Here is a 13,086-nt window from a genome sequence, read left to right as displayed (position 1 = left end):
TCTCTCTCACACACACACTGTCCCACTCACTCTCACACACACACACTGCCCCACTCTCTCACACACTATCCCAACCTCTCTCTCTCACACATACTGTCCCACTCTCTCTGTCCCACTCTCTCTCTCACAAACACACACTGCCCCATTCTCATACACACTGTCCCACTCTCACACACACTCTCTCTCTCTCACACACACTGTCCCACTCACTCTCACACACACACACACACTGCCCCACTCTCTCACACACTATCCCAACCTCTCTCTCTCACACACACTGTCCCACTCTCTCTCTCACAAACACACACTGCCCCACTCTCTCACACACAATCCCAATCTCTCTCTCACACACACACTGTCCCACTCTCTCTGTCCCACTTTCTCTCTCTCACAAACACACACTGCCCCACTCTCATACACACTGTCCCACTCTCACACACACTCTCACTCTCTCTCACACTCTGTCCCACTCACTCTCACACACACACACACAGCTCCACTCTCACACACACTCTCACTCTCTCTCACACACTGTCCCACTCACTCTCACACAAACACACACTGTCCCACTCTCACACACACTCTCACTCTCTCTCACACACTGTCCCACTCTCACACACACTCTCACTCTCTCTCACACTGTCCCACTCACTCTCACACACACACACACAGCTCCACTCTCACACACACTCTCACTCTCTCTCACACACTGTCCCACTCACTCTCACACAAACACACACAGCTCCACTCTCACACACACACTCACTCTCTCTCACACACTGTCCCACTCTCACACACACTCTCACTCTCTCTCATACACTGTCCCACTCTCATACACACTATCCCAGTCTCTCTCACACACTGTCCCACTCACTCTCACACAAACACACACAGCTCCACTCTCACACACACTCTCACTCTCTCTCACACACTGTCCCACTCTCACACACACTCTCACTCTCTCTCATACACTGTCCCACTCTCATACACACTATCCCAGTCTCTCTCACACACTGTCCCACTCACTCTCACACAAACACACACAGCTCCACTCTCACACACACTCTCACTCTCTCTCACACACTGTCCCACTCTCACACACACTCTCACTCTCTCTCATACACTGTCCCACTCTCATACACACTATCCCAGTCTCTCTCACACACTGTCCCACTCACTCTCACACAAACACACACAGCTCCACTCTCATACACACTCTCACTCTCTCTCACACACTGTCCCACTCTCTCACAAACTCTCACTCTCTCTCTCACACACACTGTCCCACTCTCTCTGTCCCACTCTCTCTCCCACAAACACACACTGTCCCACTCTCACACACACTCTCACTCTCTCTCTCACACACATTTGTTCCACTCTCTCTCTCTCTCTCTCTCTTTCTCACACACCGTCCCACTCTCTCCCAAACTGCCCCACTCTCACAAACTGTCCCGCTGTCCCTCACTCACGCTGTCCCTCTCTCTCTCTCTGGCCCACTCTCTTTCTCTCTCACACACACTGTTCCACTCTCTCCCACACTGCCCCACTCTCTGAACACTGTCCCCCTCTCTCCCTCTGCCTCACACTGTCCCCCTCTCTCACACTGCCCCACTCTCTCTCACACTGTCCCCCTCTCTCACACTGCCCCACTCTCTCTCACACTGTCCCACTCTCTCACACACTGTCCCACTCTCTCACACACTATCCCACTCTCTCTCACTCACACTGCCCCACTCTCTCTCACACTGTCCCACTCTCTCTCACACTGTCCCACTCTCTCACACTATCCCACTCTCTCTCACTCACACTGCCCCACTCTCTCTCACACTGTCCCCCTCTCTCACACTGCCCCACTCTCTCTCACACTGTCCCACTCTCTCACACACTGTCCCACTCTCTCACACACTATCCCACTCTCTCTCACTCACACTGCCCCACTCTCTCTCACACTGTCCCACTCTCTCTCACACTGTCCCACTCTCTCTCACACTGTCCCACTCTCTCACACTATCCCACTCTCTCTCACTCACACTGCCCCACTCTCTCTCACACTGTCCCACTCTCTCTCACACACACACTGTCCCACTCTCATACACACTGTCCCACTCATACACACTGTCCCCCTCTCTCACACTGCCCCATCTCTCACACACTATCCCACTCTCTCACACACACTGTCCCACTCTCTCTCTCTCACACACTGCCCCACTCTCTCTCTCACACACTGCCCCACTCTCTCTCTCTCTCTCACACTGCCCCACTCTCTCACACACACTGTCCCACTCTCTCTCACACACTGCCCCACTCTCTCTCTCTCACACACTGCCCCACTCTCTCACACACACTGTCCCACTCTCACACATTATCCCACTCTCTATCTCACAATTACACACTCATTCACTCACACAAACGAACACACACTCACATTCTCAAGCACACAGCCTCTCTCTCACAGTTACACCATCATTCTCTCACACACAAACTAACACATACACTCACATTCTCACACACACTCTCCCTGTTACACACTCTCTCACACACAAACTAACACATACACTTACATTCTCACACACACTCTCCCTGTTACACACTCTCTCACACACAAACTAACACACATTCTCACATCCTCACACAGTTATACACTCTCATTCACTTGCACAAAAACTAACACACACATTCACATTCTTAAACACACTCTCTCTCACAGTTACACACTCACTCACACACAAACTAACACACATACTCACATTCTCTCACACTCTCTCACAGTTACACACTGTCATTCACTCACACACAAACTAACACACATTCTCACATCCTCACACACACTCTCGCACAGTTATACACTCATTCACTTGCACACAAACTAACACATACACACTCATATTCTCACACACACAGCCTCTCTCTCAGTTACACACTCTCATTCACTCACACACAAACTAACACACACATTCTCAGACACACTTCCTCTCACAGTTACACTCATTCACTTGCACACAAACTAACACACACATTCTCAGGCACACACTCTCTCACAGTTACACTCTCTCATTCACTCACACACAAACTAACACACACATTCTCAGGTACACGCTTTCTCTCACAGTTACACTCTTTCATTCACTCGTACACAAACTAACACAGGTACACTCACATTTCTCACACACACTCTTTCTCTCTCTCACAGTTACACTCTCTCATTCACTCACACACAAACTATCACACACACACATACACACACACACTCACATTCTCACACACCCTCACAGTTACACTCTCTCATTCACTCACACACAATCACACACACACATACACACTCACATTCTCACACACCCTCACAGTTACACTCTCTCATTCACTCGCACACAAACTAACGCACACACTCGCATTCTCACACACGCACATTCTCTCTCCCACAGTTACACACTCTGTCACAATCCCTCTTAGGCCTGTCTTCTACATTACCACGGTGACATTTTGAGATATCTGATCTCATGAAAGGTGTGTTATGTTAATGTAAATCTGTCATCATAAACCAAGCTATGGAGTTCAACCCCCAAAACAGGAGAGAAAATCCCAGAATTTAATATTTAATAAAATGGTGTTTGATTTGTTCATTCACCATCTGTTGATAATCACTGTTCAATGTGATTAATCCCAGCCATGTTATAAAATAACTATCAGCTCCAATGGTGCTGCACAGTAACACACTGTGGATTACTTGGAGGAGATTCTAAGGGTAAAACAAGGGGACTCAATGCTAATGCAGGGAGGGAGGTACTGGGAGTATCACTGGGAGCAACATTAGGGCTAACATTGGAGCTGCATTAAGAGTAACACTGAGACTTACATTTGGGATAATATTTGAGGGTAACACTGGTGGTTACTTTTGGGAAAATATTATCAGAAAGACCAAGAAAATCTTTCCTAAATCTTTCTTGGTTTATTTAAGGGTTTCTGTCCGCTGGTATTTCCTGTTGTGAAACACTTACTTCCTATCACCTTCTTAACACATTTACCTCAACATGGAACAGCAGCCAATCAGAACTCTTGAGCTCAGGAATTTGGACAATTGGCTAAAAGACAACTTATATTTATATAGTGCCTTGAACATAATAAACCATCCCAAGGTGCTTCAGAGAGCCTTTTTAAACAAAATATCACACCGAGCCCTGCAAGGAGATACTGGGGACAGGTGACCTACAGACAACATTTCTTAGTGGAACCATTTGACTTTATTAACAAGCAGCAGCAACTACCATGTGCATCAAACTCCATAAGCAAAGAAGTACTCTCCCTATAGAGGTTCCCCATGCTGCTAACACATTGGTTTAGGCAAATCATGTGATCTTACATCACAGGATTATTCTTAAAGCTACAGTCCTACATTTTCCAAAACTATAATGACTACATTCCTCCCCCTTTAACTTTTCTGTACATTTTGTATTTACAAGGATATTTATCTCATGACATTACAATACTTACAAAGGTCATGAAATGACAAGTTCAGTCTTTCAGGTGGTTTCCTGATCCATGTGGAAATCGCTCCACTTCCGATTCTTTTGCAGGAACCACATTCTCTGGACCCACATTAACATCAGGTACCTCATTAGGCACACGCAGTTCAGTGTCTTCCACTCCGACAGAGACATCAGGCATGTCTATCCTTGGTTAAGCATCTTCAAGAGGAAATACTGGTTCAGTAATTGTTACAGCCGGAACAATATCTTGTTGGGGTATCTCTCTTTTTCTCAAATGATCCACATGCTTATAGGTGATCCGGCCCTCCATTTCCACATGGTACAACACTGGTCCAGTCACTGAACTCACTTTACCCGGTAACCACTTCAGTCCTCCACTGAAATTCCTTCCATATACTGCTTCATCCAACAGTAAATTGTCGCTCAGGACTATGCAAATCATGCGTTGCTTTTTGGTTCCCTTGACTTTTCTCCACCGTCCCCTCCAAATTGGGAAGTATCAGGCTCAGTCTTGTCTGAAGACGGCGTCTCATCAGTTATTCTGCAGGTGTTGCTCCTGTCGTAGTGTGTGTGGGGGTGTGTGTTGCGGGGGGGGATGCTGTTCTGTAGTGAAATAGGAAACAATCAAGTTTGGTCTCCACCGAGTCACCTGTTAACTTTTTCATTCCTGCCTTAAAAGTTTGTACTTCCCTTTCCGCCAGTCTGTTTGATGCCGGATGGTATGGTGCAGTGTTCATGTGGTTGATACCGTTGAGGCTGATAAATCATTGGAACTCAGCACTGATAAAGGGTGTGCCATTATCTGAGGCGACTACCTCCAGCAATCCGTGGATAGTGAAGCCCTGGTGCAGTTTTTCTATAGTCGTGCCCGGCATTTGTGACTTTACCTCATAAACGTCTAACCACTTGGAACGAGCATCTATAATCAGTAGAAACCTGGAAAGGAAAGGACCGACATAATCAATGTGCAGCCACACCCAGGGTCTACCAGGCCACTCCCATGGGGGTAATGGGGCTGTCACCGGCAGAATTTGCAGCTGCTGACATTGCACACAGTGTTTTACCACATTTTCAACATCGCCATCCATCCCCGGCCACCATTGATAACTGTGCACCATTGTCTTCATTTGGGAGATCCCCGGATGGACACTGTGCACCTTTACTAAAAGTGGCTCCCTTCCTTCTGCAGGAACTAATACCCATGCACCCCCATAATAGAAAAGCACCCTGACTGCTCAGCTTCAATCCGTCAGAGAGTGGCTCCTGAGACCATCCATGTAACACTCGGCCTCTCACTCGGGACAGGACTGGGTCATGATTCGTCCAGTTTCTTATCTGCCCGACACAGGCTGGGGAGGAATCTAGAAAGTTCATCACTAATATGAGTTCCTGTGGAACTGAGACATGTTCAACATCCTCTTGCAAAGGGAGGCGACTCAGGGCATCAGTATTTGCAATATGAATCCCTGGCCTGTGTACAAAGGTGTATTCATATGCTGCCAAAATTAGGGCCCATCTTTGTATTCTTGCAGAGGCTATGGGAGGGATAGGCTTTTCCTCACTAGACAGACCCAGAAGTGGTTTGTGGTCTGATACTATTCAGAAATATTGTCCGTAGACATATTGGTGGAATTTTTTTACACCAAAAAACCTTCTCTTGAGCATCTATAATCAACCCTTGAGCATCTACCCACCAACCCAAATAGTTAACTTCATTTGCTTGAAAAGTGCATTTCTCCTTCTTCAGGCACACTCCTGCTTCTAAAATTCATTTCAGGACTTCTTCTAGGTTAGTCAAGTGTTCCTTTTCTGGGAATCCAGTTATCAGTACATTGTCCACGTAGACCACAACTGCAGTAAGTTCTCCATTGTTCTCTGAAAAATGGCACAGGCTGAGGAAACCCCGACGGGCAGGTGTGTGTGTTGGTATTGTGGATATTTATGGAGGCGTCATCCAGCTCCAACTGCTGACACGCGTGACTCATGTCAAGCTTTGTATACATTGTCCCTCCTGCTAGTTTGGCATATAGTTCTTCAATTTTGGGAATAGGGTACCTGTCCAGTTTGGCTGCTCCGTTGACCATTAGTTTATAGTCCCCACAGATCCGGACAGTCTGATCTGGTTTAAGGACAGGGACTGTGGGTGCTGCCCACTCTGAGAACTAAACCGCTTTTATGCCACCCAGCCTCTCTAGCCAGCTCAGCTCAGCGTTAACCTTCTCTCTCAGGGCGTATGGCACCGGTCTTGCTTTTAAGAAATGAGGAGTTGCTTCTGGATCTATGTAAATCTTGGCCTGTAGGCCTTGAATTTTTCCTAGTTCATCCTTGAAGACGGTGTCATTTTTTTTAGCAGCTCTGGTAGTCCAGCTGCTCGCAACTGGAAGATTTAGGACCAGCTTAATTTAAAATCCTTTAACCAATCACGGCCTAGGAGGCTTGGCCCTTCACCTTCTACCACCATCACTGGTAGTTGTGCCAATTGGTGTCTATAATGAACAGTTACTCTGGTGGTAACTTTTACTTGGATTTCTTCGCCTGTTTTCAACTTGGCAGATGTTTGTTCCAAATTTAATTGTTGATCACCTTTATTTAAATATCTGAAAGCGTGTTCTCCTATTACAGTGGTGGAAGGTCCCGTGTCTACTTCCATTTTTAATGGTTTACCATTCACTTGCACTGTAACAAATATTGGCTCTGTCTTCCCAACTTGAATGTTGAATGTTGAATAAATGTCAGAATTGGTTGTTTCCAGCTCTTCCAAACCATAAACTTCATTGGACTTCGATTGTTGTTTGAGCCCCTGTTTAAATCTCGCTTTGCACTGTCTCGTTATGTGTCCACTTCTGTACTATAAATAACGTTCTAATTTTTTATATTGCCAATCGCTAGAAGAATGATTGTTTCCACATCGCTGAAAGTTATTTTTCGATTTAGTTGCTGAGCTGTTTCCTCTTGTTTTTTGGTTAGCTGGGGGGCTGTTTCCCGCTTCACGGTGGAACCCCGGCTTTTTGCCCCACTTTGGGCTGACTGTTCCCACCCGATCCGGAGCACGGCCCCATTTTGTGCCCCTTGAATTGCTTGTGAATCCCTTACAGCGCTTTCCACCGCCAGTGTTATTTCTAACACTTTCTTAAAATCAAACTTCACTTCAGCCAGCAATCTTCACTGTATAGTGTCTTCCTGCACGCCACATACTAAACAATCATTCAGGGTTTCACCAACATCACAGTATTCTGTTAGCTGCTTTAATGTCACCACGTGGGTAGCAATGGTCTCCCCCAGGGCTCTATTTCGTGAATTGAACCTGAATCTGTGCATTGTGACTGAGGGTTTGGGTTGAAATGTCCCTTAGCGAGGTCGACTAATTCACTGAAAGTCTTCGAATCCGGGGCACTGGGGACACCAAGTTTCAAATTAAACTGTAGGTTTTGCTCCCACAAGTACTCAAGAGGATCACTCTCCTTTTCTCTTCCCCCATGATTTTGTTCACTTGAAAGAAGAATGCAACATGTTCTATATACTGAGACCAGTCGCCTGTGGCTGGCTCAAAGGGATGGATTCTGCCAAACTGCGGCATTTCGGATGAGTATATTTTCTCTTATTTTTAACCAACTTAGCTACTCACAACTGCTGGGTGATTTATCTTCATCGCCAGTTTGTTGTAGAGTTGATCTTCAGACAACTTTTCTTAGTGGAAACATTTGACTTTATTTACAACACAGCGGTAGCAACCACACATGTTCATCAAACTCCATAACTAAAGAAGTGTTCTCCCTGTAGGAGTTCCCTGCACTGTTAGCACATTGGTTTATGCAGATCGCGTGATCTTAAAGCACAGGATTATTCTTAGAGCTACAGTCCAACATTTTCCAAAACTATAATTACTACAAAAGACGTGGTGAAAGGAGTAGGTTTTAAGGACTCTTAAGGGACGAGAGTGAGGTAGATAGGCACAGAGGTTTAGAGAGAGAATTCCGGAGCTTGGGGCACAGGCAGCTAAAGGCATAACCGCCAATGGTGGAGCGATTAAAATCAGGGATGCTCTAAGGACTCAAATTAGAGGAACACAGATATTCCAGAACGATGTGAGTCTGGAGAAGCTGACAGGCATAGGGAAGGGTGAGGCCGCAGAGGCATTTTAAAACAAAGGTGAGAGTTTTAAATTTGAGGCGACTGGATCCAGTGCAGCTCAGTGAAGGGTAATGGGTGAATGGGGCTTTGTGCAATTGTGTGTGATACAGGCAGCAGAGTTGTGGAAGAACTGAAGTTTAGAAAGGGTAAATGATAGGAGAGCAGCCAGGAGTAATTGGAATAATAGAGGTTGGGGTAACAGAGGCATAGATAAGGGCTTCAGCAGCAGATGAGCTGAGGTTTGGGCGAAATCAAGTGATGTCACAGAGGTCGGAAAAGACGGTCTTAGTGAGAGAGAGGTTATGTGGTCAGAAGTTCTGCCAATAAGAAATTGCCAAAGACTTATGAAATTAACTAATCCTGAATAAACCAACCAATGAGGAAAAGGAGAAAATGAATCAATTAAATATTTCACATAATTTTTGAAAACGCTGTTTGCTGCCTTTATTTTTGCTACAACTGAACTTTCTATTGGCCAAATTAGCTTAAAAATGACAGTTTATTGAAGAACGGTTACATTTACCCATTCAACTGACTTTCTCCTCTTCTAAAACTGTCATTAAGGTTTGACTTCAAGGCCTCCACTGATTTTTTAAAGCTAAGGTTTGAACTGGGAATTTTTCCATACAATCTGAGATCTTCCCATGTGTATCAGTAGATATTGCCGATCTGAGAGTCTTTCCTCATTCTGTGCAGATTTTAGAGCTGACAAATAGAACAGAAAAGATGAATTGTTTGTTGAGAGTCAACTTCCTTGTTGGAGGTTATCCTCCCAGACACTAGGGACACCCTTCCCAGAAATATCTCCCTCTTTCCACAGATCCTGTGACAGCACCCCCAAGTATTAATAAATCCTTGGAGATTTGTACATTTTTATCACCAGTACTGACCAATCCAAGGACTATTGCCAGTTCTCCATGGCTATAGGACCTCTTGTCTCAATCCCTGGATCATTAATCCCAGTCCCTGGAATCTGAATTGCTTCTCTAAGAACCCAATTCCATTGTGCCCTTCTTCCTCAGAATCAGCTTCATTCCTTCCAAACATTAAATTCCATCCCATTTCTCCCAAATATGGAATTACATCCCAGCACTGCCAATCCCTGGGACCTCTTCCCAATAACCTCAGCATGGACCTGGATCAGTCCCTGACACTGGGAATATTTGGGATATAAATGATTCACTATGGACAGCACCCTGTTTATCAGCTAGTGTTAAATAGTGCAGACACTATGTAGTGTGACAGTCTCTGAGATACTCTCCTATATGTATTACACGGCATTACTGGGTGTGCCCTGAGTGTACTCTGATCATGTATCATCCAGCTCTTCAGCACTCAGACTGTGCAAGCCCCGGGGGGTCTTGGGGGTGAGTTGGCCAAATTGTGCAGATGAACAATACTCAGGCCATGATCTGCTGACTGTCCTCTTTCTGTTAATTGCAGGTACCAACCGAATGTTCAATCAGTGCCAGACCTGGTCAATCCCACAACAGGATTGTTATATCAATGTAAGTGTAGAGCAGGGTTGTCAAACAAAAACAGAATCAGAAATACCTGGAAATACTCATCAGGTCTGGCAGCATCGGCGGAGAAGAGCACAGTTGACGTTTCGAGTCCTCATGACCCTTCAACAGAACTAAGTAAAAATAGGAAAGGAGTGAAATATAAGCTGGTTTAAGGGGTGGCGGGGGGTGGGGGGGGTGGTTGTTGGGACAAGCAGCCAGTGATAGGTGGAGATAACCAAAAGATGTCACAGCCAAAAGACCAAAGATGTGTTGAAGGTGGTGATATTATCTATAGGAATGTGCTAATTAAGAGTAGAGAACAGGACAAGCAGGGTATAGATAGCTCCAGTGGGGGTGGGGTGGGGGGAAGGAATACTAAAAGGGCATAAAAGGTATAGATAAACAATGGGTGGAAATACATTTAAAAATAATGGAAATAGATGGGAAAAGAAAAATCTATATGAATTATTGGAAAAAGCAAAAAAGGAGGGGGAAGAAACGGAAAGGGGGTGAGGATAGAGGAGAGAGTTCAAGATCTAAAGTTGTTGAATTCAATATTCAGTCTGGCGCAAGGTGTAGGGGTTAACATACTGGCATGGATAGGAGATTGGCTGGCTAACAGGAAGCAGAGAGTTGGCATAAATGGGTCTTTTTCTGGTTGGCAGGATGTGATGAGTGGTGTGTCACAGAGATCAGTGCTGGGGCCTGAACTTTTTACAATTTATATGAATGACTTGGATGAAGGGTTGGATGGGATGGTGGCTAAATTTGCTGATGACACAAAGATAGGTAGGAAAGTAAATTGTGAAGAGGACGTTAGGAGCCTACAAAGTGACATAGATAGGTTAAGTGAGTGGGCAAAGACCTGGCAAATGGAATATAATGTGGGAAAATGTGAAATTGTTCATTTTAGCAGGAAGAATAAAAGAGAAGCATATTATCTAAATGGTAAGAGATTGCAGAGCTCTGAGATTCAGAGGGATCTGGGTGTCCTAGTGTATGAATAACAAAAGGCTGGTCTGCAGGTACAGCAGGTAATTAGGAAAACTAATAGAATGTTATCGTTTATTGTGAGGGGAATTGATTACAAAAGTAGGGAGGTTATACTTCAGTTGTACAGGGCACTGGTGAAACCACATCTGGAGTATTGTGTACAGTACTGATCTCCTTATTTAAAGAAAAGTATAAATGCGTCAGAAGCAGTTTGGAGAAAGTTTACCAGACTAATACCAGGAATGGGCAGGTTGTCTAATGAGGAAAGGCTGGACTGGTTAGGCTTGTATCCGCAGGAGTTTAGAAGAGTAAGAGGTAACTTGATCGAAATCTTTAAGATCCTGAGGGGTCTTGACAGGGTGGGTGTGGAGTGGATGTTTCCTCTTGTGGGAGAATCTAGAACTAGGGGTCACTGTTTAAAAATAAGGGGTCGCCCATTTAAAACAGAGATGAGGAGAATTTTTTTCTCTCAAGAGGGTTGAGAGTCTTTGGAACTCTCTTCCTCAAAAGGTGGTGGAAGCAGAGTCTTTGAATATTTTTAAGGCAAAGCTAGAGATTCTTGATTAACAAGGGGGTGAAAGGTTATCGGGGGTAGGTGGGAATGTGGGGTTGAGGTTACATTCAGATCAGCCATGATCTTATTGAATGGCAGAGCAGGCTCGAGGGGCCGAGTGGCCAACTCCTGTTCCTCGTTCGTATGTTCATGTGTCTGTTTGTAAAGTTCTAATGCCTCATCTTTCTGAATTTTCTCAGCAGCTCCATGACTGAGAAAAAAGTTGAAATGTGGCCCCTCACCCGAAAGGGTTGCACACCCTTGGTGCGAGGTTTACATGAATCTTTCTGCAATTCAGACGTGATTTACCCTGTGAGACCCCCAGTGGGCGAGGGGTGGGGTGCAGTGATTGGGGTTTACCTGTAATACCCCCAGGGGGGAAGTGTTTGGGGTTTACCTGTTATACCCCCAAGGGGGCAGTGTTTTGTGTTTAGCTGTAATACCCCCAGGGGATCAGTGTTTGGGGTTCATCTGTAATACCTCCACCACCTGGGGATCAGTGCATTGTGTTTACCTGTTATACCCCCAGAGGGGCAATGTTTGGGGTTTACCTGTGATACCCCCAGAGGGGCAATGTTTGGGGTTTACCTGTGATACCCCAGAGGGGCAGTGTTCACCCAGAGGGTGGTGGGAATCTGGAACTCACTGCCTGAAAGGGTGGTAGAGGTAGAAATCCTCAATATTTAAGGAGTATTTGGATGTGCACTTGCGATGCCATGGTATACAAGGCCATGGACCTAGTGCTGGGAAATGGGATTAGAATAGTTAGATACTTGTTTGACCAGCACAGACTCGATGGGCCGAAGGGCCTTTTTCTGTGCTGTGGACCTTTATGACTGTACGACTATGACCTGCTCAGTATCACGCCCCCCCCCCCCCTCTCCCCACCCACCCCCCTGGCCAGGTTCAGGTTACAATCCTCTCTGCTCAGTTTAAAATGTTCATTTCCCCACTTTGCAGGTCCCAAGGAGCCGGATGCATTTCTGAGGCCGGAGATGCTGGATGGAGACTCACCCCGTGTGTGAGCGATGGAGGAGCTGAGCTCCCAATCTGCATTCTGATACTAGCTCCATCACTATATTATAGATTGCTGTAGCCAGAGTCCCTCATTAAAGGAAGCTGCAAAATAACAAACAATCCCACTCTCAGCTCTTTGACCAGGAGCGACTGTGGCAGAGACAGTGACTGGGTCACTGCTCAGTCTGCACTTAGTGAGCAGCGATAGTTGCGGGTTTGTGTTGTTTTAATGTCGGAGCTACTCCCAGCTCAGTTTCCATTTCACTTTCGATTTCGCTCAGGGCAGCAGCAGCGGCGGAAATAGATGGAGAGAGGGAGAGAGGGGCAAATCGCAGGAGGTAAACATATAGGGGGAGAGAGAGAGAGAGAGAGACAAGGAGAGAGAGAGAGGGAGAGAAGGGGG

This window comes from Cetorhinus maximus, unplaced genomic scaffold (genome assembly GCF_964194155.1).
Source record: "Cetorhinus maximus unplaced genomic scaffold, sCetMax3.hap1.1 HAP1_SCAFFOLD_1909, whole genome shotgun sequence".
Lineage (NCBI taxonomy): Eukaryota > Metazoa > Chordata > Chondrichthyes > Lamniformes > Cetorhinidae > Cetorhinus > Cetorhinus maximus.
The sequence above is the reverse complement of the archived record's forward strand: the minus strand, read 5'-3'. Positions refer to the sequence as shown.